Source organism: Equus caballus, chromosome 5 (genome assembly GCF_041296265.1).
Source record: "Equus caballus isolate H_3958 breed thoroughbred chromosome 5, TB-T2T, whole genome shotgun sequence".
Classification (NCBI taxonomy): Eukaryota; Metazoa; Chordata; class Mammalia; order Perissodactyla; family Equidae; genus Equus; species Equus caballus.
In genome coordinates, this window is record NC_091688.1 from 43,178,789 (window position 1) to 43,205,408 (window position 26,620).

At 38.5% G+C, this 26,620-nt stretch overlaps 1 long non-coding RNA gene across 1 annotated transcript; it reads left to right on the plus strand.

The window, feature by feature from the left end:
- Positions 1-12,135: 12,135 nt before the first annotated feature.
- On the plus strand, positions 12,136-14,171 carry LOC138924280 (uncharacterized). The gene is made up of 2 exons (XR_011439197.1): positions 12,136-12,766; positions 13,470-14,171. It is a non-coding gene; the product is annotated as an uncharacterized lncRNA (long non-coding RNA).
- Positions 14,172-26,620: the final 12,449 nt, after the last annotated feature.

The following is a 26,620-nucleotide window of genomic DNA, read 5'->3' on the forward strand; positions in this document are numbered from 1 at the left end:
CTCGTTCCCGCTCCCTTTCCTCATAGTCCAGCAGCCCATTGCTGGAGTCAGCCCGTCAGAAGGGACCTCTGCTTCTTCATCTCCAAGGGTGCTTAAATTATCTTTATCACCATCCTTTGGGTTGTGAATGATTTTGTTCATCAAACTTTGTTTATCAAACATTTTCCGTTATATTAAAATTATGTAAAAAGTAATTGCTATTTGAAAATGCAGTTGATAATGAAAATATTTCATAACCCAGAGTGTAGGATAAATTAAATAAGGAGAGATTGAACAAACTCTCTGAGTGAGATTAGAAGGTTTCCTTTCTAACAGTATTGATACTATTGATATTATTTTATATTAGTATGAAATGGTATTGACAGTATTTGTGAGGATTGAGAAATGTGGGGATATTTCAGATGACTCTAAAATTTAGACTCTTGGAGACAGAATAGACGATGTTGACACAGAGTTTTGGTCTCCCAGAAGAGGGCAGGGTTATGAGGGAGGGGGATGAATTTTTTGTGAATACACTGTGTTGAAGCGCATGAGAATCTAGGTGGAGATGTCAATTGAGTATTTAGAAATGTGACTTGGAGCTCTGATCCCTCCACAGGGTTGAGACACAAATCCAGGTCAGGGAAAGTGCACAGATGAGGTGAAGAAAGGAGGTGGACAATTAAAGGGACTAGGCGAGTACAAAAGACTGAGCTGAGGACAAACGCCAAGGTTCAGGGGATTTGAGGGCTTTATTTTAGGCTCTGAAGAGGCTGGGACACTCCTCTCCATGTGCTATTTGCTTTGGGATAGGTAAATACTGCTATCCAGGTAACATTTTGAGGACTTCCTTCCTATGTGGCTCCTCCAGCACTAACATTTTGGTATGGTCTTCTTCTCCCTCGTGTCCTGTGTATATAAGTCCACTGATATGAACTGAAGAATTCCTGCAATATCAGTGCCTTTCAAAAGTCTCCAGACAATTCCGTCCTTTATCCACGGGCAAGATACATGCTGTATACAAAATTATTCAGCAATCATATGCATTGGGAAAAATTGCCATGGAGTATCCACATATGTGAGCCTCAAAAAGAGTCAAGTCTCCATCCACTGTAATTTCAATAGCTATAGGTGGGTACTTTTTTGGGGAGGGCTAATGTAGTAGAAAGACGAGATGTCTGAAAAGCCATATGCCTTTGGCATAGGTGGCCTCCTTTTTGGGAAGTATAACACATTGCATTCTATTTTTTGGGAAAACAATCTCATCCATGAGACAGTTTGTCTGTTAATTCCTCCCTCAGTTACATTTTCATACATTACATGTGAACACAGCCATGCTTACCCCATGCATCATTCTTTTCATGCTTTCATTCTGATGCCAGTCCCCAAGTGCTTTGATCTTCCACAGGAAAGTCTGCTTTCCCACTAGACTGCACTTTTTTCAAGATCAGGGCTATGAAGATTTCATCTCGGCATCCTGGCCATTTTGTACTGTATTTTCCATATAGTACAATTATTGATTGAACGGATAATTAAAACCCAGTTCTGCCTCCCATCGTTATTATCGTTGAACCTACCAGTCATGAGGGAAGATTTTCTGTAGTCATTCAGACATTACAGCCAATGATTATTTACTTATTTGATCCTTATTTTGTACCAATCCCTGTGGTAGACATTGGAGGCCCAAGGCTGAGTAAAACACAATCCCTGTCCTAAGGGGCTCGCAGTGTTTTATGAAAAATATAAAGACACATAGAAAATTGAAATATAACATTGGCAAGTACAATGATAAAGATGCACAGTTCACCAATAAAGGCATTTAATCCAACACAGGTTGGCTGTGGTCAGGAGAGGATTCCTGGAAGACTTAATCTCTGATCTGAGTCAGAAGCCTGGGGTGGTCAGGCTGAGGAGTCTGAGGCTCCCATTCCACGAATGTGTCCTGTGGAAGACCCTGCAGTCCCTCACCTTCTCTATGGTCATCGAGCTACTCTAAGGCCAGGGCCTTGGGCTCGGACTATTTCAGTGCGCTGAGCTAACCACAATTCCATCTCCTCCCTTGTCCCTGGCGCAGGATCTCACCGGTTCATGGTAAGCCCTATAGCAGCAGCAGAGGGTCCAGAGTGTCCTGGCTCAGCTATAGCTGGAGGGCAAAGAGCTTGGATTTCTTTAGGCAGGTCCTCTCTCCATTCCACAAGGGACACTCATTCCTTAAGACTATTGATATCTGTCGACACTGGGTGAAATGCAATTTCCTATCCTCTAATGTCATGAGGGAGATTTTAGACCTTGTCTATATAGAAACGTCACTTAACACTGGGGCCCATTCTCCATTTTTTTTTTGCTCAGGAAGATTTGTCCTGAGCTAACATCTTTGCCAATCTTCCTCTATTTTGATGTGAGTCTCCATGACAGCATGGCTGCCGCACTGTGGTGCAGGTCCGTGCCCGGAAACCAAACCCAGGCCACTGAAGCAGAGCATGCCAAACTTAATCACTAGGCCATGAGGCCATACCCCCCCATTCTCCTTTTGATGTGAGGATTTGCAAAGCCTGCATATTCCCTGAGGATATATTTCTACTTTTTGAGTAGTCTTTATAACTTCTGTCCATCTGATTTCTAAGAATATTCAGTTAGTGTATGGTCAGTCTCACTCCTTTGCTCCATAAATCCAGCGGCCCAGCTAAAGGTAGCAGGGGCTTCTAGCTGAGTCCTGGGGTAATGACTTAATTCAAGATATACATGAAACTTGCACCTTAGGTTCTAAAAGCAGAGCAATAATTCATAAAATATACTTTGAATAAAGCTGAACAATCGTGTTCTGGCCTTAGCACAGGGTTGCCTTCAAAACAAATACCAAACTGAGTTCTAAAAACCAAAAAATTAAAAATCAGTTTAAATACATGCTGACATTTCTTTAAAAAACGGCAAACTGGAATTATGTTGCAACAAAATAGCTTAAAATCCTCTTTACCTATGTCCCCAAATTTGTATTCATCTCTGCATAGTAATTGCCCTTAACTTCCCTCTGACTTTTCCTCCTCTCCCCTCCTGACCTCTCCCCTGCCTTCCCATCCCTGCCCCTCCTCTCTCCTCTTCAATCCTCCTCTCCCTCCTCTTTCTGCCCCCACGCCCGCCTTCCCTTTTTCTTCTATTCTCTCTCTCCTCTATTTCTCCTCCCTCAATTGCTCCTTTAAACTTTTCAGAATGACTCACTGTTTGCTTTGTTTCTCTCTCCCTGCCCCATCCGTCAACATTTCCGGTTCAACTATTTCTTCTCCAAGTGGTTTTCTGTCCTTCTTAGTGTTAATCGACCTTGGATTTATGGTATTCTTTTAGTCATCTTCTTTATCCACTATCCATTTCAATAACACAAAAGAATTCAGTCAGCAGTGGGCAGCGAGCGGTGGGGTGTGGGAATGAGGAAGGATAGAGAAAGCAGTGCCTAGTTAAATGTTATTTTTTTCCCGTTACAGAGGTAATACAATTTTCTTGCTCACAAGATTGTTGTGAAGCTTATGTAAGATAATAAAATTTAGGAACCTAAAATAATGTATTTATTCAACAAATATTTAATCAGCATATAATATGTTCCAGGTCTGGGGTCATGTGCCCCAAAGATGAAGTGGTGAAGAGGCTGCCCCACTGTGCAAAGAGCTTGCGGACTTGAGGGAGAAGCAGGTGAGTGGAAAGTCCACCAAATGGAGATGGATTTAATAACTGAAGCTCAGAGTGTGTCAGGGAACTCTCAGGTGGGGCGCATGTCCTAGTGGAAGGGATCCAGAAAGGCTTCTCATTGAATTGACACCCTTGTTGAAAACTGCGTAGAAACTAGCCAGGTAAAAATAGTGAATAAATGCACCGAGGAGAGAAAACAATGGTGAGTGAGAAAAATTACAAGCAGTTTGATATTGCAACAGCATACAGTTCAAGGCATGCAACAATAAAGAATGAGGCTGAATGGGAGGGAAGGGCTGTGCATCAGACCTGGGGCTTACCCTTGTAAACTAAAGAGTTTTAAGCACGCAACTGGCATAGTCAGCCTTGATGTTTTAATGGATTGCTCTGACTGCAATGTGGGAGATAGGTTTGAGTCAGACAAGACTGGCAAGGGAGACATATTAGGAAGATGTGGTAATAATCAAACAAGAGATGAGAAGGCCGTGAACTAAGGCCATAGTGGTTAGCATGGAGGGATGTAAATGGATGCCAGAAATATTTAGGCTGTCAAATTTGGCATAACTTGGTGTTTGATTAGATGGGTAGTATATAGTAGAGGGAAAAAAAAGTCAAGATAACTCCAGTTACTAGGTGATGGGAAGCGTGAAGTGTATAAGATGGAAAATACTAGAGGTTCAAGATATTTGTGGGGATACGATCAGTTTGTTGATACTTGGAGGATATGTGGATTGAGATGTCCAGAGAGCAAGGGGATTTTTAATTTCAAAGTGAGTTCTGTAGATGTGTGAGTTAGCAGATTTGTGATTGTTGAATCCATAGGAGTCATTGGGATTATGACTGGAGAAGACAGAAACTAGTAAGATCCATGGGCCAGGGGCTCTATTTGACATTTACAGGAAGAGGTTCAGATCAAAGAGAAGAAAGACCAAGCACAGGGGTAGTGAAACAGTTAAATGGATGTCACAGAAATCAACAAGTAGAAAGTTTAAAGAAAGATGGAATGATTGATGTTGTGAAATGCAGAAAAGAAATCTAGAAAGATAAAAACTGGGAAATTGGGGCCGGCCAGGTGGCACAGTGGTTAAGTGCGCATGGCGGGATTCGCCAGTTTGGATCCCGGGTGCGGATGTAGGGGAGGAAGACATTTCCTCTACCGTCTCTGGGTTCGTCTGGCCAGAGAACAAATTAAACTCACATGAGATAGAATAGCAGGAGAAAATTAAACAAAACTTTATAACATGTATACATGGGAGAGGCTCAGGCAACAACTGGGAAATAATTTATCTGACAGTTAGATGTTATAGATGTTAGAAAGAGTAATTTCAGTAGAAGGGTGGGGTGAAGCCAGATTGCCATGGGCAGAGGTGTAAACGACATGTGGAATAGACAAGGCAGCCAGCGTAGATGACACTTACACGAAGAGATGAGAGATATTGGATTGTAACCACATAGCATCTCAGGCCCAAGAGAGGGATTTTCGAGTGGGAGAGACTTTACGCTTGCTTACAGGATGATGGTGATGTGCCACCCAGAGAGGAAAAGTTGGGTAAATTCAGAGGGCTAAGAGAGAAAAGCTCTGGAGTGGTTGGAGATGAGGCTACTGGCACAGGTGGATGGGTCAGCCTGTGTGACGACGTTTGTGAGCGTGCTTGGGTGTTTGTGTTTAAAAGTGTTCATGGTTAAAAAATGAATCAAATGGTATAAAAGTGTTATAATGAAAAGTACCAGTTTCCCTCTTGTCCTCTCCCCATCCCACTTCCAGTCTTCAGTGGTAACTGAAGTAATTTCTTTGTGATTTGTAATTTTTTTGTTTTATCAAATTTATATAAAACCTATTTCCTCACTGCTATGAAAATGAAATTGAGCACTTGTTTCCCTTACCATATCTTCACTTTCCTTCTCCAAATTTTTGCAGTTACATTTTTAGTTCTTATATCATTTATCCTTATAGATTTAAATATTGCAGTGTATTTCTTGTTCTACAAAATTTAGACAGTTTATCTGATTTCCTACCATATGAGATGAGGATATTAGTGCTTCTGTTCTTTCCTCTACCATCTCCCAAATTTCAGCAACTATATTTTTACTCTTATGTTGTTAAGATTAATAACATTTGCCTTCTACTCTGTATCTATAATCAAATTCTATATAATTTATCCATATGTTGATTTAAAAATTTGGACACCTGTGAAAGGCAATTCCATTACTGATACCCACAGCAGTTTTTGAGATCCCCGATTCTGTTGCCAGCCTTGTTGAGTTCACTCCACGGTTCTGCTGTTTCATAACTGTGTGACTTTGGATAATTTACTTAACTTCTCTTTGTCTCGATTTCCTCGATTCCATGTTTGAAATGGGAATAATAATAGTACTTATAGTTCTCTTTTGAGCATTAAATTCATAAGTGCATATAAAGCATTTAGAATGGTGCCTGGCTCACAGAAAGTACAACGAATATCAGATATTATTGTAAGTACAGAAGCGCTGTTCCCTGTATAACTAAGCAGCTTGTTAGTATTATTACTTTTTTAAACTATGAAAAGAAAACCGTTAAAGGAAAAACATTTTTCCCATTAGGGTCGTGATAATCCCATAGTTTGCTTTGTAGTTAACCTATGCCTTTTCTGTATTAGATTTTTGTTTTGGCCCTCTTAAGTTGCCCCTACCTTCTCCTCCTCTTTTCCTCTTTCTTTTGGGAAATTAACATACCCTTTCCCTAAATCAAGTGGTGCACCCTTTCCAGCTCATGAGAGCCAATTGTTGGCAAATGCTACAGATTAGAACTTGATTTATTGTTTGGCTGATTGTCTGGACTTAAGAAAGTGACAAAGAAAATGTTAATAACTAAGAGTGAATTTAAAAGCTTATGGTGTCTGTAGCTCTTACGTTGTGAATAGCAGTGTTGATACATACAGTTTTTTTTTCCCCTAGAGAACTGGTTGGTAATCATTGACCAGCACACTACTGACTGCATCTTAAAATTAACTAGCCTCTTGCTTGTTCGTTCTCTCTTGTACGAGATCAGCTTTTTTTTTTTCCTGAGGAAGATTAGCGCTGAGTTAACATCCATGACAATCTTCCTCTATCTTCTTGTACATGGGATACCTCCATAGTGTGGCTGGCGAGTGGAGTAGGTCTGCACCCGGTATCTGAACCTAGGCCACTAAAGCGGAACGCACAGAACTTTAACCACTTGGCCATGGTGCTGGTCACTAGATCAGTTTTTAATTAGAAATATGCTTCATGGAGTCCTCAAAAAATGTGTTTCAGTAGAATCTGCTTGATCTGTAGGTCTCCCAAATGGTTGTAATCCTAGGGCTTTTATTGTCCTAATTACTCTCAATTATTCTATAGTTTTTTGCATTTCAGATCTTTCCCTTTTTTGATTTTTGCCTTTATTTTGTTGGAGCAAAACCTCAAGAAGCTACATCAGAAAAGAGAAAACTGGATCTTTGTATTTCTGGAAATTATATTATTTTTCATTCGTATTTGATTAATAGTTTGATTGCATGTAAAATTGTAGGTTCAAAAACATTTTCCCATTGAATTTTGAAAGCATTGCTCCCTGGTCTTCCAGCATACAGAGCTGCTGATGAGTTCTTTTTGACCCATGGCTTGTTTAGTCTTGAAGGGATATGTAAGTTATTTCCACCCCTAACTTTCTCATTCAGGAGTTGTATCAACAAAAATATTTGGCAATTGTATTTTGCTATTCTGGGCCCATTTTTGTCCATTCTTCCTGTTATTGCTTTTCTGCTAATTTTGTTTCTGGGTAAGCTAGTATAATATTTTAACATGCTGGGTTTCACTGAGGGGTGGTAAGAAAAATCTGACCAGGACTGTTTCAAGCAGAGTATTCACTCTGTACCCCAGGAAGCGCAATTGGCCTTGAACACTGGCTTGGATTTCCACCTCAACTTCACTTGAGTAAAGGTAGATTTAACCTCAGGTTCAGGTCATTTTCTTCAGCCATAATGTTAGTTCATTGCTGTATGTCCACCACCTGTTTCTGCTGAATATTCACAGTAGAGCAAATGAGAACCACGTCAGAATGACAGAGTCTGAGAGGGAAACATGACCGTCCCCAGAGACGACATAGATGAGGATGAGGGTCACTGCAGTGTTAGGTGTGCAGGGGAGAGGGGGAGACATAGACTCAGGCTCTTCTTCAACAAATTTAAATCTCAGCCCAATCTGAAAACAAAGTACCAATCTGGATGTGTCTTAGAACTGTGCCATCAAATCCCTTTGTGGTACTTATGAGGAATATGACCCCCAGATGATAAGAATTTTATCCAAAATCACATTATTAGTGGAACAAGTGGGGCAAGGACTCAGACATATGTTCTCATAATCAGGGAAATAAGAATATTCTTGTCAGTGTCCCAGAGAAGGACCAATTTCTTAATGATTATCATTTAATTAAAAAAAGATAATAGAAAACAATCCAATGCACTTAGATTTGTAAGATCTGGCTCCTAGATGTGACTCTGTAGAACACTGGACTTCTCATTTTTTGGGCTCCACTTCCCTCATTAATAAAATAAGGCAGAGTTGGACTCTGTTATCTCTGAGGCTCTGCTCATTTTGAATTCTATTATTTTGTGATGCTATATTCTCTGGAACTTAAAGATGTATTTTTAGTACCAGCACGTTTTAATTTATTATTATTCAAAATGGAAATAGTTTTATTGGGAACATAAAGATCTAGGCTATAAATGTTCACTTGAATAGAATCAAAATGGCCCTTGGGAAATAGAACCATCTCTCTTTCCTCTTTTTCCTGCTCCCTTATCCTCCTCCCTCACGACCTTCCTTCCTTTCTTCGTTTCTCTGATTCCCATAAAATAACTCTGTTTAAATCTTTTGGCAAACTAGGAACTTAGGCATGAAGTCATTCAGCCTCCTGATTTCCAGCCTCCAACAACTGTTTTACTAGGCTTGTTATTTACTTATTTGTTTGCTTGTTTTCTTAAGTTTAATTTTATTTTTTTAGAACATTTTATTTATTTCTTAAGGTAACTTTGGCTTATCACACTATATAAAATTCAGGTGTACATCATTATATTTTGATTTCTGTGCCGATACATCATGTTCATCACCCAAAAACTAATTACCAGCCATCTCCATCACCGTACACATTTAGCCCCCTAGGTTTGTTATTTAAATGATCTTATTCGCACCTTACAAAAACCTCTGTCAGAGAGACACTGTTATTCCCATTTTCCCAATGAGGAGACTGAGAACCGTAGAAATGTTGAGAATATTGGTCAAAGTTACACACTTAATAAGACAAATAGCCTGGATTAACACTCACTCATTGCGTTTATACCATGCCAATTTACTAACACAGTATTTGCTCACGGATTTCTTTATATATTTTATTTGTCATTAATTAATTCTATATAATTATTGTTATATATTTTGTTTAAAGATGTTTAAATATTTAAACATTTTAAATAGGTAAAAAGTACACATGATATAAGAATTCAAAAGGTAAAGAAAAAAGTCATACAGTGAAAAGTTAGTCTCCCTCCCACTCGTATCCTCCAGATACTCAACTCCTCTCCTAGATAACCACTGTTACTAGCTTCTAAGTAAAATCTAGTAAACTCTCATGTAGATATTACATGATTTGCAGAGATATAATTTTCACAGGATGCTTCAAGTACCCAATATTTGTGAGAAATTCTTTAGTCATTTTCTCTGTACGTCAAGAGATAATTATCTCTCTTTCTAAAGTTGACAAACCTCATTAAGCATTCTTTTCTTAAGAAAGCCTGATCCTCCTTCAGTTTAGCAAACATAAATGATAACCCAAATAACTTATTGGTAAAAATAACTTTGGAGCCAATTAGTAATTCACAAGGCAAAGAAAAGTAAGTGTAACATTTTGTCAGTAGAACTGCTCTAAGTCACGTGATCCTTGGATAATTCCTTTATACTGGCAGGCACCACTTCTAGTTCCTAGGATTTCAACCTGAATAGAATGTGGTGAAAGCACCTCACCCATCCCAAGAGCATCCCTCTTCCTTCTGGCATCCCTGAAAGATGTCAGTTTCCTCATAGTGATCTGGATGACTTCAGCGTTTAATCTCAGAGTGCAAGGAAGGAACAACCGGCCTGGTGTTGGTCCTCTGAGATGCTGAGAAAGAGATCAGGAGCAGGGCTCAAACCCAAGAAGTTCCCACTTCTTCAGTTCCCCAGGTTAGGCCACTGATTTATTTTCCGTACCATACCAGCCCAATCAAGTTTGAAAAATTGCAGATGCTGCTCAGCATTCTTCCAGGAAAGAGCATGGGCATGAAATCCTCCCTCAGGCAGTAAGGAGGGCCCTTCTCCTGAATAAGAAGGCTTGGACACTGAAGGTGCTATCAGACTGTCACCTTCTATTTAGCAGTGACATCAGCTGGAAGAAAGGGGAGCAGGGCAAGGATCTTAGCTAGATAGGCTTTACGCTACACAATCCCATTCTTTATTACATTTTTTTGACATGGTTGACATTATTAATTAGTTATTGATTAGTTATTCATTATTCTCAGTAGTTTTTCTATCTTTCAGAGCTCACATGTCTTTTCTTTTCTAAAAAATTTAATTGTGGTAAGAACACTTAGCATGAGATCTACCCCCTTCACAGATTTTTAAGTGTACAATACAGTATTGTTAACTATATGCATGATGTTGTACGGCAGATCTCTAGAACTTATTCATCTTGCATGACTGAAACTTTACACCTGTTGATTAGCAACTCTCTGTTTTCCTCTCCCTCCAGCCCCAAGCAAGAAGTTATATTCTTTACTTCCATGAGTTTGACTGTTTTAGATACCACATATAAGTGGAATCACGCAGTGTTTGTCCCTCTGTAACTGGCTTGTTTTTCTTGGCATAATGTCCTTCAGGATCCACGTTGCCACAAAAGGCAGATTTCCTTCTTTTTAAGGATTGAATAATATTCCATTCTATGTGCATACCACATTTTCTTTTTTTTTAATTTTTATTTTTTTCGGATGTACATCATATTTCGAATTCTGTATACATTACATCATGTTCACCACATGAACACTAATTATAGTGCACCCCCTCACACGTGAGCCTAATCACCCCTTTTGCCTTCCCCCCTCCCCCCTCCCCCCTTCCCCAATGGTAACCACCAGTCCAATCTCCAATGCTATGTGTTTTTTTACCACATTTTCTTTATCCATTCATCTGTGGATGGATATTTAGGTTATTTCCACATCTCGGTTGTTGTGAATAATGCTGCAATAAACATGGGGATGCAGATACCTCCTTGAGATCCTGATTTAAATTCTTTTGGGTAAATACCAAGATGTAGGATTGCTGGATCACATGGAAGTTCTATTTTTAATTTTTTGAGGAACCTTCATACTGTTTTCCACAGTGGCTATGCCTTTTTGCATTCCCACCAACAATATATAAGGGGTGTCTTTTCTCTACTACCTAACCAACACTTTTTGTTGTCTTTTGTTTTTTTGATAATAACCATCTTAACAGGTTAAAGTAACATCTCATTGTGGCTTTTGTATTTCCTTGATGATTATTGATGTTGAGCACCTTTTCATGTATCTGTTGGCCATTTGTATATCTTCTTTGAAGAAATTCTATTCAAGAACTTTGCCCATTTTAAAATTAAGGTTATTAGTTTTTTTTGCTATTGAGTTGTAGGAGTTCCTTATACATTTTGGAAATTAACCTTTTATTGGATGTATAGAGAGCTGATCTTTCTTGAAGACCTACCATGTAGTGTCCTTTATGTTATGCATTTCTTTGAGTTTTTTCAGCAAAATTTGAGGTAGGGATAGTTCTTATTTTTAATTTACAGATGTGTAAACTGATCTCGAGGGAAGGTAGGAAATATTTAATGTCATAAAATAGTGGTGCCCATAGATGTCTGCATAGCCAAGACACTCAAGTTTCCCCCTACTAGGCATAGTGAATCATACTAGCCGAAGTGTTACTGTGATTCAATAAATTGTACTAAGAAATTATCAATGGGTTCTGTGTCAGCCACATTTTATTTATTTAGGTAAAAATACCTATGAATTGAATGGTGGGGTAAATAGCTTATGGAACTTCATTCTTTGACTGCATTAAGAGAGACTGAAAATCCCACTAAGTGCCTTTAAAAGAGAGGGCCTGATAAGGAGTCAGTTGAATTAACATATGTAGGAGAAGGTAGCACACAATATTTGGGGAGTATGAGTGAGAAAGCTTCTAAATGGATGCAACCCAGACATTGAATCAGTTTTGAAGAAAATGAGAGCAGATGAATTTGGGTTTCTAGTAGACCACGAGTCACTCATGGTCACGAGGGACACAGAGACCAGGTCAGTGTGTAAATCTGCAAATGTGGAGCTTTAGGGAGGAGCCCCAACCTGTGACTCTTATGACTTAGAAAACTGAGGGATGATGCTGTCCTGTTTAAGCCCATTAATGGAGCCATGTGAAAACACACCCAGCATGGGACTGTCAGCACCTAGGAAACTAAGGTAAGACTCTGTGGCTCAGTTCAAGTCAATCAATTGTCAAGAAAAACCTAGAGACCAGTAGGATATGATCAAAGGGGAAGTTAGTTGTAAAGTAAAACTGTGGGTGAGGGTGAGATATGGCCAGGCTGCAGGGTTAGCACACCCTGGTCTCCATTATCAAAGGGAACAAAACTGAGCAGATGAAATTGAATGAGGAAATAAGTCTTACATACCGGATGCTTGGGAAGCTGAGGAGTAGAGAAAGCACCATCTCTGACTACGGAAAAGCATCACGGTTGTCAAAGAATTTCTTACACTCCTTAATTGCCACCTGACATGGCATGCGAAGTGTGAGCCAAGGTTCCAAGTGAATCACTGTGCACTTCCCCGGAGAGGGATGAGGTGGATCGTGGACAAGGAAGTTTCGTGCTATCAGCGTGAGTGTGGCAAGTCACTTTTGAAATTACATGCAGATGGTATTTTGGTTGGGAAATTAGTGCATCATTGCAGTTCTGGGCTGTTTCTCATGCGTGGGGCCACCTGGCCCTTATAAAAGGACTCTCCACCACACTGATGCCATCATCTTGACACTCAGTCCTAGACCTTCTTTGAAGGCTCAGGTGAGTACAAATCTTAGAGGCCTTTCTTGGCACTCGGACAGTGTTAAGATTTAACGGGGGGCAGAAATGACTATTTATTTTAACCAATTAATTCTCATGTAGGGAAAAGAAGATAATGAGGTTTTGGGGGTATTTAGCTGGTGTTTGGTAGACGAGCTTGAAGGCGATGAGAAAAATGGAGTCAGAGGTATAGTCTTAAACAGAAGGAATGTAAGAGAGATGAAATGTTGTCCTGCCACCTGCTCCATATGAGTTCCACATGTCTCCCTCTCAGAGTTCAATCCCCTTGAGTGCAGACTTTGAGCCTTTGCCGTCCTCCTCAAAAGTCCACAAAAGAGCCACAGTCAGGTCAGTTAGACCAGCAACCAGTACCTCAACAGAGACATGAGTAGAGGTTTGGTTTGGGATTGGCTAGAATTTTAGTATCTGAGTTTTTATTCTCCAGCTAATGTTCATATTCGCACAGCACCTGTGTTGGAAATTTTGTCTTTGGAGAGTGATAGAATAGAGATTAGCCAGAAAAGACTGAAGAGCTGAGGGCAAGAAGTGCTAAAAGGGAAGGATGAAGAAGCTACACAAAATCATAAAGACTGTATTAGGGATTACAGAGGGTCCTTGGAGACTGGAGGGTTGATGGCCCAGCTAATTATTCTACCAACAGGACTGTCTCTGCTTTGAACACTGTTGTCTGTTTATATTTCAGTTTCCTTGAGACCCAGGAAAGATGTCTTACCAGCAGCAGCAGTGCAAGCAGCCCTGCCAGCCACCTCCTGTGTTCACACCTAAGTGTCCTCAGCCTTGCCCACCACCAAAGTGCCCAGAGCCTTGCCCACCACCAAAGTGCCCAGAGCCTTGCCCACCACCAAAGTGCCCAGAACCATGCCCACCTCTGAAGTGTCTTAAGCCTTGCCCCCCTCTGAAGTGTCCTGAGCCTTGTCCGCCTCCAAGGTGCCCAGAACCATGTCCACCTCCTCCATGCCCACCGGTGCAGTGTCCACCTCCACTATGCCAGCCGAAATGCCCTCCTGTGCAACCATACCCGCCCTGTCAGCAGAAGTGTCCACCCAAGAGGAAGTAACTGCACCAGAATTCATCAAGACCATGAAATGACAAGATTCAGGCTCTTCTTAGTCCCAGGATTCCATCGTCTTCTCTTTAGCCATGGTAGCAGACTGCATCTTCCCTAACCTCTCGCCCAGGTTGACAGCTGGCAGAGAAAAGGCTTGGTTCCTCAAAATGATACCACGTTGTTGGAAGACGAGCAGCAGGATCATCAGCTGATCTCGCTTTGCCGTCTGTCTGTCTGTGATCTGGGTGGTGATCTCTATCCTGTGAGCCCTTTGGTATGTCTATATGTCTATTCTTTTGCTTCTCCAATAAAGCATATGATTCATGGTCAAATCCACATTACTTTTGTTTGCATTGCATTTTTAATCTCCTCTGTCACCTACACCAGATGAATCTTCCTTTCCATTCCTATTGAAGTTATTAGAGTCAAGTTTTTGCATCGCAGAATTCGGTTTTGCTGGAAATGTGTCTTTGAGATTGGGTACATCAAATAATTCTCTTTTAGTGATTTTAAACTCATTTCTACCTCTTTCTATCTTGTATGACCCTGAAAAAAATTACTTAAACTCTCTTAGCTTCAATTTCATGGTGAAAACTAGGAAAGAATGTATTCAGCTCAGTGTACTCATAGATATTTATTCACAAGTGTTTCCTAGTTGTCTATCATATGCCAGGCAGACTTCTATGAGCTGGGGATATGAAATGGTGACCAAAGTCCTTTCCCCTGTAGAGCCTAAATTCTTGACGGGATTACACACACATACACACACACACATACGTAGGACAAATGATGGTGATATATGGGTATATTTTAGAGTAAATTGTTTAGAAAGACTCTTCCAGAGTGGCCTTTTGGGCAAAGACCTGAATAGAAGAGTGAGCCGTGAGTATATCTGGAGTAGATCATTCCAATGAGAGAAAATGGCGAGTACTAAGGCAGAGCACAGTAACAGCAAAGAGAACAGGGATCAAGGTCAGACTGTCTACAAGCAAGGTGAGAGATTGGGTCTCAAGGATGTGGTAATGCTTTTGATATTTATTCAAGGTTTGATAGCCATATTAGCGGATGGTCAAAAGCCTAACATCTTACATCCATGTACTTTTCAACGATCATACATGGTTTCTTTTGTGGAGAACTTCGACTAAAAGTACATATGGTCTTTCGAAGATATTTTCAAAAAAGGTTAAAAGAACCGAGGAATAAATTAAACTCTTGCAAAACGAGAACTTCTTTTGAGGGATAACCACACGAAAAGTAGGTCTATCAGTTTTCCCCTCTTAAAGGAAAATCTACTTCATTTATTTTTATCAAATTACAGCTAAAGAAATTCATAGGGAATTTTGTTCTTGCTATGCTCCAAACTCTAAAAAGAATGTTGGAGAATTGATTTTACACTCTTGAAAAGGGCTCTGGCTTAATACCGTTGTTGACAATGTTTTCCCTCTATTTTGTCTTCAAGAAAAACAAAAACCAAAAGCCCTTCATTTTTTTTTTTGTGGAACATAATCAACTCATTGAGAAAGTTTATAAACTTTAGCTGTTCAGGGTGAGTAATTAAATTGAGGACTCATGTAACCAATTCCAAACTCAAGAAAAATAACAAGCCCAACTTCAGAGTTGTAAAGAAAATCCTATTCCAAACAATACACGGCATCAAACACTTCATCAGCAATATGGGCTGCTAACCAGAATGAGAATGGGAGAAGACAGGTCTCATTTGTGATGGAAGTGATAAGGCTAATACAAAAGCAATGTGGAACCTTACCCACAATTTTCTACAAAAGGATTTTAGAACTGGATTGTGTGTGTGTGTGTGTGTGTGTGTGTGTATGTGTGGGATGTCTAAGGAGAATTTTGTTAATATTCTCCAAAGGCAATATTAAAACTGTTACCCACCCCTCTGTCCACATGCCTACAACCTTTAGGAAGCTGGTCTGAATTCTTGATGTGGAAACTGAAGTTTGGAAAAGCAGGCCAATAATTCCCATTAACATTATTGATGTTAACATCTTGTCTCATCAACATATGCTGCCTTGAAGATTAAAATGTTTAACATTTACATTAACAGCTCTTATACTGCTTTGAAGCATATATAGCCTTTGTAGAAATTTTTGAAAATGAAGAATAATACAAACTGAAATTAAAATCATATCAGCCAGAGAAATCACTGTTAACAATTTGGTGTATTTACTCCTTGACATTTTTTCTTCAGTTTATTCTTTCTTTGCTTTAAGTTTTATATTTTGAGAAATTTAAGACATATATGGAAACACTAAATAGCTCTATCACTCAAAATGAATAACTGTTGATGTACTGTGATATGCGGCTAAAATTTTTCACAGGTCATAATTTTTTAAAATTATAAAATGTAGTTATATAGTTTCATTTAAAAGAGAAATATAACTGTAAAGAAAAAGCTAAAATAGTTTTGATTATTTCCAGTCACTTTCTTCCTTTTCCACCTCATTCCCAGAATCAAATAAAATCATGAGAGCCACATACAGTATCTCATTTTACTACTACATGCCATTTTTGTGTATACATGCGCCCAGAGAAATAAATAATGTTGGTTTATATGTCCATTTCTGCTTTCATGGATGGTGTCTATCTATCTATCTATCTATCTATCTATCTATCTATCTATCTATCTGCCTACCCACACATACATATTATGGGTATATATACATAGATGTATTTTTTTTGGTGAGAAAAATTGGCCCTGAGCTAGCATCTGTTGCCAATCTTCCTCTTTTCTTTTCTCCCCAAAACCCCAGTATATAGTTGTATATCCTAGTTGTAGGTCATTCTAGTTCTTCTATGTGGGATGCCTCCACAGCATGGCTTGATGAGTGCTGTGTAGGTCCATGCTCAGGATCTGATTCGGTGAAATTCGGGCCACCCAAGTGGAGTGCATGAACTTAACCAGTTAGCCATGAGGCAGTTCCCCACAGATATGTATTTACCTATACCACTTCATTATTTTCACTTAACAGTAAGCTTTTCTGATTTAGTCATATTGGTACATTTGTAAGTAGATCAGAGTAGATCAGCCTTTTCCCCTAGTTTTTTATAATATTTTACAATGTGTGTGTGCCTGTGTGTGTTGCAGGTGGGTAAGAAGTCAGAGAGAGGGGGAGAGAGCATAAGAAAAAGAAAAGCAAACTATGTGCTTCAAGATGGGAAAAAAATGCCAGTGGGAGTTCATTTGTATGTTAAATTATGTATAATAGATACATTTTATAAACTTCCATTAACTCCTGTAGGGGCTGATTTTTATGACTCCATCCAGTAATTTAAGACACATTGCAAAAATATTAAATTCATAAAACACAGGGCTCAGGAAGGTGAGAGCAGGATTTGAAGATAAGTCATTTAACAACAATAGAGACTTTTTTACAATAAAGTTCAGGAAACAAAACAGAGAAAGTGTTTAACGTATAAAACAGTCAATTTTACTTTCATCCTTCACCTCACTAGGATTAGTCAAAAAAAAAATAAAGCTCTTTCTTTAACTTACTGAGACATAAACATTCAACTTTCAGTTGCTTGTTATCAACATAGAGAAAATCAATTCACAACAAGCACCTGAGTAAATGAAGAATTTTTATAAACAAGTAGTTACTCCATATTTCTGATTTCATATTTTATTTTTCAAAGAGGGTACTAATGTTATTCTTTGTTCAAACTATTAGAAACAATGTTGAAAAGACCATCTTCTACTTTTGAGCACAAGTGCGAAGGATTCTCTTGGAATAATACTCAGAAGAAGAGTGCTGGTCACAGGACGTTCTCATCATCAATTTTTTGTTGTTGTTGAAGAAGATTTTCCCTGAGCTAACATCCATACCAGTCTTCCTCTATTTTGTATGTGGGATGCCTCCACAGCACAGCTGATGAATGGAGGACGTCTGCGCCTGGGATCCAAAACCGCAAACCTGGATTGCCAAAACAGAGCATGCAGGACTTTAACCAGTGGCCATGGGGCTGGCCCCCTCGTCATCAATTTTGATAGAAACTTCCAGAGTGAATAACCCATTTGAATTGCCACCAGCAGTAAGTGGAAAGACCTGATTGCACATCCAAGTCAAAATGTGGTTGCCAGCATTTTTAATTATTGCTAATCTGATGGGTAAACAGAGTATTTCATTTTAATTTTAATTTGCATCCACACGATTTTTGGTGATGTTCAGCAACTTTTGAACTATTCTGTTTTTTTGGCATTTAGATTGTCTTAAATTTTTTTTGAAATAACTTGGATGTATGAAAGAGTTGATAGATAGTACAGAGTTCCTGTATACTCTTGGCCCAGATTCCCCTAATATTAACATCTTACATGATCAAGGTACATTTATCAAAACTGAGAAATTAACATTGGTACAATAATATTAAGTAAACTGCAGACTTTATTCAGATGTATTTGGATTTCTCTGCTTTTTTCATTAATGTCCTCTTTCTGTTCCAGGATCCAGTCCCAGATCCCACATTAAATTTAGTTGTCATGTCTCCTTAGTCTTTGCCAATCTGTGACAGTTTCTTGGTTTTCCCTTGTATTCCATGACCTTGAAACTTTTCAGATTTCCTTTTGAGAGGTGGTCTCTATTGCATGATCAGCCTCTGGGGCCACCTGCCGGGAGTAAGTCCCATTTCCTTCACTTACCTATTGGGGGAGCTTATCGCGTTACTACACCATCTTGTGCTTCGGTTCCTTCATCTGTAAAATGAGGGTAACCAGCCTCAATGGTTATTGTGGAGATTAAGTGAGTTTGATACAATAGAATACACAATATTGAGTGTAAAAAGATGACATGCTCAGAGTTTGAAAATACCACTCTCTAGTTAATTAAGCTCTACACTGCAGGAAGAAAAAAATGGCACATAGGTCAGTTAGCATGGCACCCACGCTCTGCAGTTTCTCAACACATTCAATTACAGGATTTTTTTAAACACATGATACAGTCTAAGATGACATGTAAGAACTAAGGAATGTGCTGTGATAATCAGGGGAGTGGGGGAACTTGAAATGCTCAAGGCAGGGAAAATATTTTAAAGTTCAGCTAAATTCAAATGAATATCTGTAATGTTTGCAGGTAGCATTCATTTGAAAGAATTAAAAATATATGTCAAGTAAAATATAAAAGAAATAGTTTGCTGACAATATGATTGTTTTTCTCAGTTGGCATTTTGCTCAACATTTAACTGTAATGAGGTTAATTTCTTCAGTAATGGCACATAGTACTCACTCAAGATGTAACGAAGCCGGCTGGCCTGGTGGTGTAGTGGTTAGGTTTGTGCACTCTGCTTTGGTAGCCCAGGGTTTGCAGGTTCGGATCCCTGGTGTGGATCTAGTACTGCTTGTCAAACCACGCTGTGGCAGTATCCCACATAAAACAGAGGAAGATTGGCACAGATGTTAGCTCAGTGAAAATCTTCCTCAAGCAGAAAGAGGAAAGATTGGCAACAGATGTTAGCTCAGGGACAATCCTCACACACACACACAAAAAATAAATAAAAAGAAAGAAAAAAAGAAGAAAAAAGAAAAAAAAAGATGTAATGCAGCTATTTTTATTATGGGATAAATTGCCTGGTCATAGCATTTACTTCTTTATTGATTTTTAAATTTATTGATTAATAAGAGATCTTTGTATATTTTACATAGTAATCCATTTTGGTTATATATAGCAAATATTTTATTCAGTTTTTCGTGTCCCTTTTATAATTATTTTTGGTGTTTTGTCATATGTGAATTTTAATCTCTGATGTAGCCGAATTCATACTTTTCTCCTCTATTGTTTGTATGAATTGTATTATGCTTAAGCAAATTTTCCCAATTTCAAGCTTAGACACTTGTCTAAGAGTTTGAAAGTTTTAGTTTACAATCCATCCGATGTGAGCTTTTTGCATATAATTGGTACAAAGTAAGTATAAATATTGGGAAAGCTATCTGTCCCCCAGTGTTTACTGACTGTTCTGTCCCTTCTCTACTGATTTAGAGTGTCACAGCCATCGTATGTCAGTTCCCATCTTCATGATTTGGCTCCAGAAATCGCTATTCTGTACCACTAAAAATAAATAAATTGATTCCTACCATAACTTACTCTTTATTATTATAGCTTTAGATTTCTTCCTGATATCTGGAAGGGTATGATATTCCTCTTAGAACTTTTTCAATTTTGTGTTAGCTATTATTTGTAAATTTACCTTTACAAAAGCATTTTAGAAAATTCTTGGCTATTGTTATTTTGGATGTTTCTTTGGTCCCCTTCTCTTTCTTCCCCTTTTGGGGTTCTAATTGCACTTATGTTAGACCACAACTCTTGGATGCTATGCACTTCAAAATTTTTAAACTTTTAAATTTTTTTTTGTTTCATTTGAACAACTTCTATTCTCTATGTTTGGTTTCACTATTTCTTTCTTCAGCTGTGTCCAGTTTACATATAAATCAGTCAAAGAAATTCATCTATGATAATATGTTTTTAATAGTCTCCTTTTGATTCTTTTTAAAGTTTCTACTTTTCTACTGAAATTCCCCATCTGTTCATGCATGGTGTTCATTTTTTCAACTATACCCTTAATCATAATTATTTTAAAGCCTCATTTACTGGTTGCAACAACTGGCTCATCTCTGAGTCTGTTCTGTTGATTGCTTTATCTCTTGACAATGGGTCATCTTTTTTCTTGCTTTTCTGCATGTTTTGCAATTTCTGATTGAATGCTAAATATTGTGTGTAGAAAAACAGAAGAGCCCAAGGTAAAAAATATTTACACCAAGAAATGGGCACATCTTTTCTTCTGTCAGGTCAGTGGGGTTAGTTAGTATAGTTAGTAGTAGGGGAGCATAGTTGGTAGTTGAGCTGGATTTGTTTTTTTTTGTGTCTATCCCTGTCTTTGGCACATGAAAGTTTTCAAATTCTGCCAGCAGTGGGCTGCTGTTGCCTTGTGCTTAGCTTGGATTCTGGGATGCTAGAGGGTTTTTCTCAGTGTTCTGGACATCCCCTCAAACCCAGCTTTCAGAGAACCTTACATGCCTACAACACAAAGAGAATCTCTCTTCATGCTCTTGCTCCTGCCCTACCAGTAAACTGATGTTTCCTATTCTTTGATGCAATGCTCATGGTAGGGTGCAGCTCCTTATCAGTTCTTCTTGTCCAAACTTAGGCAGGGCCTGGGTGCCTGAACTTCTGGGTTGGACCTTCTCTGCATTCCTGCCCCTCCCTTGGTGGTGGCTAAACTCCGCTCATGTCTTGGGCAGGAGATTTACCTCCCCCTCCTCCAGTGGTAGCAGAACTCTGCTTTACGTTAGTAGATGATCCTGGCCGTCTCCTGTGGAAGATGACTTTTGCTTCCACCTCGCTACAAGAAACAGTAAATTTTTACCCCTTTACCAAAAACAGTGGATGTTTATTTAGGTCTTTGGGATGACGAGGTTTGCTGCTTCTCCTTCAGTGGCTTATGGCTGTTGCTTAGTGTGAGTGAAAGATCTGAGGAATAGGGTGGTGTTTTACACCTATCCCCTCACAGCAGCCAATCACCTCCTGCATATCTGCCCCAATGAGCTCTCTCCAGTTTCCTGCCATGTCCCCAATCTCTTTCAGGAGCACCAAGTAGGGGATCATGGAGAAGAGCTGGTGAGCAAATATGAACTCTCCTTGTGTCAGGAGCTCCCACTTATTCTAAACTGATGTGGTAGGCAGTAGACCTTTTTCTCCCTAATATTTTAGCTAACTTCTTCTTATCCCATTCTATGGTGGAATCCCTATGAGTATCTCATGGAGATCCTTCTCCCTTCTGATAATAAATGTCTGCTGTTTGGTCTCATATGAAGCTCTCCTAGGTTGGGGAGCATGTATGTGATAAGAGTCTGTTTCTCTAAGTGATTTCCTGATGTTTGTGTGGTGCAAATACATGAGGCATCCTGCTCTATATTTTACCTTATAGACAGAGTGGGAAGATGTGAGCCAGAATCACAATTTTTGCAGTTCTTGAAACCTTCTGTTAGCTTCAATGCACTTGTAGCAGTAGTAATTACCCTCTATTTTACATTTCTGATTAAACAAACTCATGCTTTTACTAAACTACTCAATTTGAATCCTCTCTTTTTTTCTCGGTGAGTCTAGCTAAAGGTTTGTTTATCTTTTCAAAAAAATACAGCTTTTAGTTTTGTTGATCTTTTCTATTGTCATTTTAGTCTCTATTTTGTTAATTTCACTCTGATTTTTGTTATTTCCTTCCTTATACTAACTTTGTCCTTACTTAGTTCTTCTTTTTCTAGTTCCTTGATGTGTAAAGCTAGGTTGTTTATTTGAGATCTTTCTTTTTTCTTAAGATAGGGGTTTATTGCTATAAACTTCCCTCCTAGAACTGCTTTTCCTGAATCCCATAAGTTTTGTTATGGTGTATTTCCATTCTCATTTGTCTCAAGGTATTTTTTGGTTTCTCTTGATTTTTTCTTTGACCTAATTTTTGTTCAACAGCATGTTGTTTAATCTCCACATATTTGTGCATTTCCACTTTTCTTTTTGTACTTGATTTCTAGTTCAATATCATTGTGGTCGGAAAAGATGCTTGATATGATTTTAGTCTTCTTACATTTATTAAGAATTGTTTTGTGGCCTAATATCTGATCTATCATGGATAATGTTTCATGTGTGCTTGAGAAGAATGTGTATTGTACTATTGTTGGATGGAATGTTCTATAAATGTCTGTTAAGTCCATCTGGGCTAATGTGTAGTTTAGGTCCAATGTTTCCTTATTGATTTTCTATATGGTGGATTATCCACTGTTGAAAGTGGGGTATTGAAGTCCTCTACTATTGTTGTATTGTTGTCTGTTTCTCTCTTCATATCTGTTATTATTAGCTTTATATATTTAGGTATGTCTATGTTGGGTGCATAAATATTTGCAAATGTTATATCCTCTTCTGGGATTGCCCCTTAATTGTTATATGATGACCTTCTTTGTCTTTGTTACAGTCTTTGACTTAAAGTCTATTTTGCCTAAGTATAGCTACTTCTGCTTTCTTTTGGTTTCCATTTGCGTGGAGTATCTTTTCCCATCTCTTCACTTCTAGTCTGTGTGTATCCTTACAGCTGAAGTGAGTCTCTTGTAGCCAGCATACATTTGAGTCTTAGTTTTTTATCCATATCAGCCACTCTATGTCTTTTGATTGGAGGATTGAGTTATTTATATTTAAGCAATTATTGCTAGCTGTGGACTTATTGTTGTCATTTTGTTAATTGTTTTCTGGCTGTTTTGTAATTCCTTTATTCCTTTCTTGCTCTCTTCCTTTTTGATTTGATGATTTTTTTTATTGAGTTATTGATAGGTTACAATCTTGTGAAATTTCAGCTGTACATTAATGTTTGTCAGTCATGTTGTAGGTGCACCACTTCACCCTTTGTGCCCACCCCCCACCCCACCTTTCCCCTGGTATCCATTAAACTGTTCTTAGTCCATAATTTTAAATTCCTCATATGAGTGGAGTCATACACAGATTATCCTTCTCTCGCTGGCTTATTTCACTTAACATAATTCTCTCAAGGTTCATCCATGTTATTGCAAATGGAATGATTTTGTTCTATTTTGCAGCTGAGTAGTATTCCATTGTATATATGTGCCACATCTTCTTTATCCATTCGTCTGTTGCTGGACACTTAGGTTGCTTCCACGTCTTGGCTATTGTAAACAGTGCTGCAATGAACATTGGGGTGCATAGGACTTTTGAGATTGCTGACTTCAAGCTCTTTGGATAAATACCCAGTAGTGGGATGGCTGGATCGTATGGTAGTTCTATTTTTAATCTTTTGAGGAATCTCCATACTGTTTTCCATAGTGGCTGCACCAGTTTGCATTCCCACCAGCAGTGTATGAGGGTTCCTTTTTCTCCGAAACCTCTCCAACATTTGTTGCTATTAGTTTTAGATATTTTTGTCGTTCTAACGGGTGTAAGGTGATATCTTAGTGTAGTTTTGATTTGCATTTCCCTGATGATCAGCGATGATGAGCATCTTTTCATGTGCCTATTGGCCACCTGTATATCTTCTTTGGAGAAATGTCTGTTCATGTCTCAGCCCATTTTTTGATTGGGTTGTTTGATGTTTTGTTGTTGAGTTGCGAGAGTTCTTTATATATTATGGATATTAAGCCTTTGTCAGATATATGACTTGCAAAATTTTTTTCCCAGTTAGTGGGTTGTTTTTTTGTTTCAATCCTGTTTTCATTTGCCTTGAAGAAGCTCTTTAATCTGATGAAGTCCCATTTGTTTATTCTTTCTATTGTTTCCCTTCTCTGAGAAGGCATGGTGTCCAAAAAGATCCTTTTAATACTGATGTCAAAGAGTGTATTGCCTACGTTTTCTTCCAGAAGCCTTATGGTTTCAGGTCTCACCTTTAGGTCTTTGATCCATTTTGAGTTTATTTTGGTGAATGGTGAAAAAGAATGGTCAATTTTCATTCTTTTACATGTGGCTTTCCAGTTTTCCCAGCACCATTTGTTGAAAAGACTTTCTTTTCTCCATTGTATGCCCTCAGCTCCTTTGTCAAAGATAAGCTGTCCATAGATGTGTGGTTTTATTTCTGGGCTTTCAATTCTGTTCCATTTGACCTGTTTTTGTACCAGTACCATGCTGTTTTGATTACTGTAGCTTTGTAGTATGTTTTGAAGTCAGGGATTGTGATGCCTCCCATTTTGTTCTTTTTTCTCAGGATTGCTTTAGCAATTTGGGGTCTTTTGTTGCCCCATGTGAATTTTAGGATTCTTTGTTCTAATTCTGTAAAGAATGTCATTGGGATTCTGATTGGGATGGTGTTGAATCTGTAGATTGCTTTAGGTAGAATGGACATTTTAACTATGTTTGTTCTTCCAATCCACGTACGTGGAATGTCTTTCCATCTCCTTATGTCGTCATCCAATTCTCTCAGAAAGGCCTTGTAATTTTCATTATACAGGTCCTTCACTTCCTTAGTTAAATTTACCCCAAGGTATTTTATTCTTTTTGTTGCGATTGTGAATGGTATTGTATTCTTGAGTTCTTTTTCTGTTGGTTCATTACTGGAGTATAGAAATGCTACTGATTTATGCAAATTGATTTTATACCCTGCAACTTTGCTGTAGTTGTTGATTACTTCTAACAGTTTTCCAATGGATTCTTTGGGGTTTTCTATACATAAGATCATGTCGTCTGCAAACAGTGAGAGTTTCACTTCTTCCCTCCCTATTTGGATTCCATTTATTCCTTTTTCTTGCCTGGTTGCTCTGGCCAGGACCTCCAGTACTATGTTAAATAAGAGTGGTGATAGAGGGCATCCTTGTCTCGTTCCTGTTTTCAGGGGGATCGCGTTCAGTTTTTGCCCATTGAGTATGATGTTGGCTATGGGTTTGTCATATATGGCCTTTATTATGTTGAGGTAGTTTCCTTCTATGCCCATTTTGTTCAGAGTTTTTATCATAAATGGCTGTTGGATCTTGTCAAATGCCTTCTCTGCATCTATTGAGATGATCATGTGGTTTTTATTCCTCAGTTTGTTGATGTGGTGTATCACATTGATTGATTTGTGGATGTTGAACCATCCCTGTGTCCCTGGTATGAATCCCACCTAATCATGATGTATGATTCTTTTGATGAATTGCTGAATTCTGGTTGCCAAAATTTTGTTTAGAATTTTTGCGTCTATGTCCATCAGTGATATTGGCCTGTAGTTCTCTTTTTTCGTGGTGTCCTTTTCAGGTTTTGGTATCAGCGTGATGTTGGCCTCATAGAATGTGTTAGGAAGTGTTCCATCTTCCCTAATTTTTTGGAATAGCTTGAAAAGGATAGGTATTAAATCCTCTCTGAAAGTTTGGTAGAATTCACCAGGAAAGCCATCTGGTCCTGGGGTTTTATTCTTTGGGATGTTTTTGATTGCTGTTTCAATCTCTTTCCTTGTGATTGGTCTGTTCAAATTGTCTGCCTCTTCTTGAGTGAGCTTTGGGAGATTGTAGGAGTCCAAGAATTTATCCATTTCCTCTAGGTTATCCATTCTGTTGGCATATAGTTTTTTGTAGTATTCTCTTATAATCTGTTGTATTTCTGCAGTCTCTTGTTATTTCTCCTCGCTCATTTCTGATTTTGTTTATTTGAGCTTTCTCCCTTTTTTTCTTTGTAAGTCTGGCTAGTGGTTTGTCAATTTTATTTATCTTCTCAAAAAACCAGCTTTTTGTCTCATTGATCCTTTCTACTGCCTTTTTCGTTTCAATAGTATTTATTTCTGCTCTGATTTTTATTATTTCTCTCCTTCTGCTGACTCTGGGCTTCATTTGTTCTTTTTTCTCTAGTTCAGTTAGGTGTGCTTTAAGGTTGCTTATTTGGGATTTTTCTTGTTTGTTAAGATGTGCCTGTATTGCAATGAATTTTCCTCTTAATACAGCTTTTGCTGTATCCCATATGAGTTGGTATGGCATGCTATCATTTTCATTTGTTTCCAGGTATTTTTTAATTTCTTCTTTAATTTGTTCAATGATCCATTGCTTGTTCAGTAGTGTGTTGTTTAGTCTCCACATCTTTGTGCCTTTCTCAACTTTTTTCTTGTAATTAATTTCTAGCCTTATAGAACTATGATCTGAGAAGATGCTTGTTTTTATTTCAATTTTTTTAAATTTGTAGAGGCTTGCCTTGTTTCCCAACATATGGTCTATCCTAGAGAATGTTCCATGTGCACTTGAGAAGAATGTGTATTCAGCTCCTTCAGGGTGGAGTGATCTATATATGTCTATTAAGTCCAATTGTTTTAGTTTTTCATTCAGCTCCACT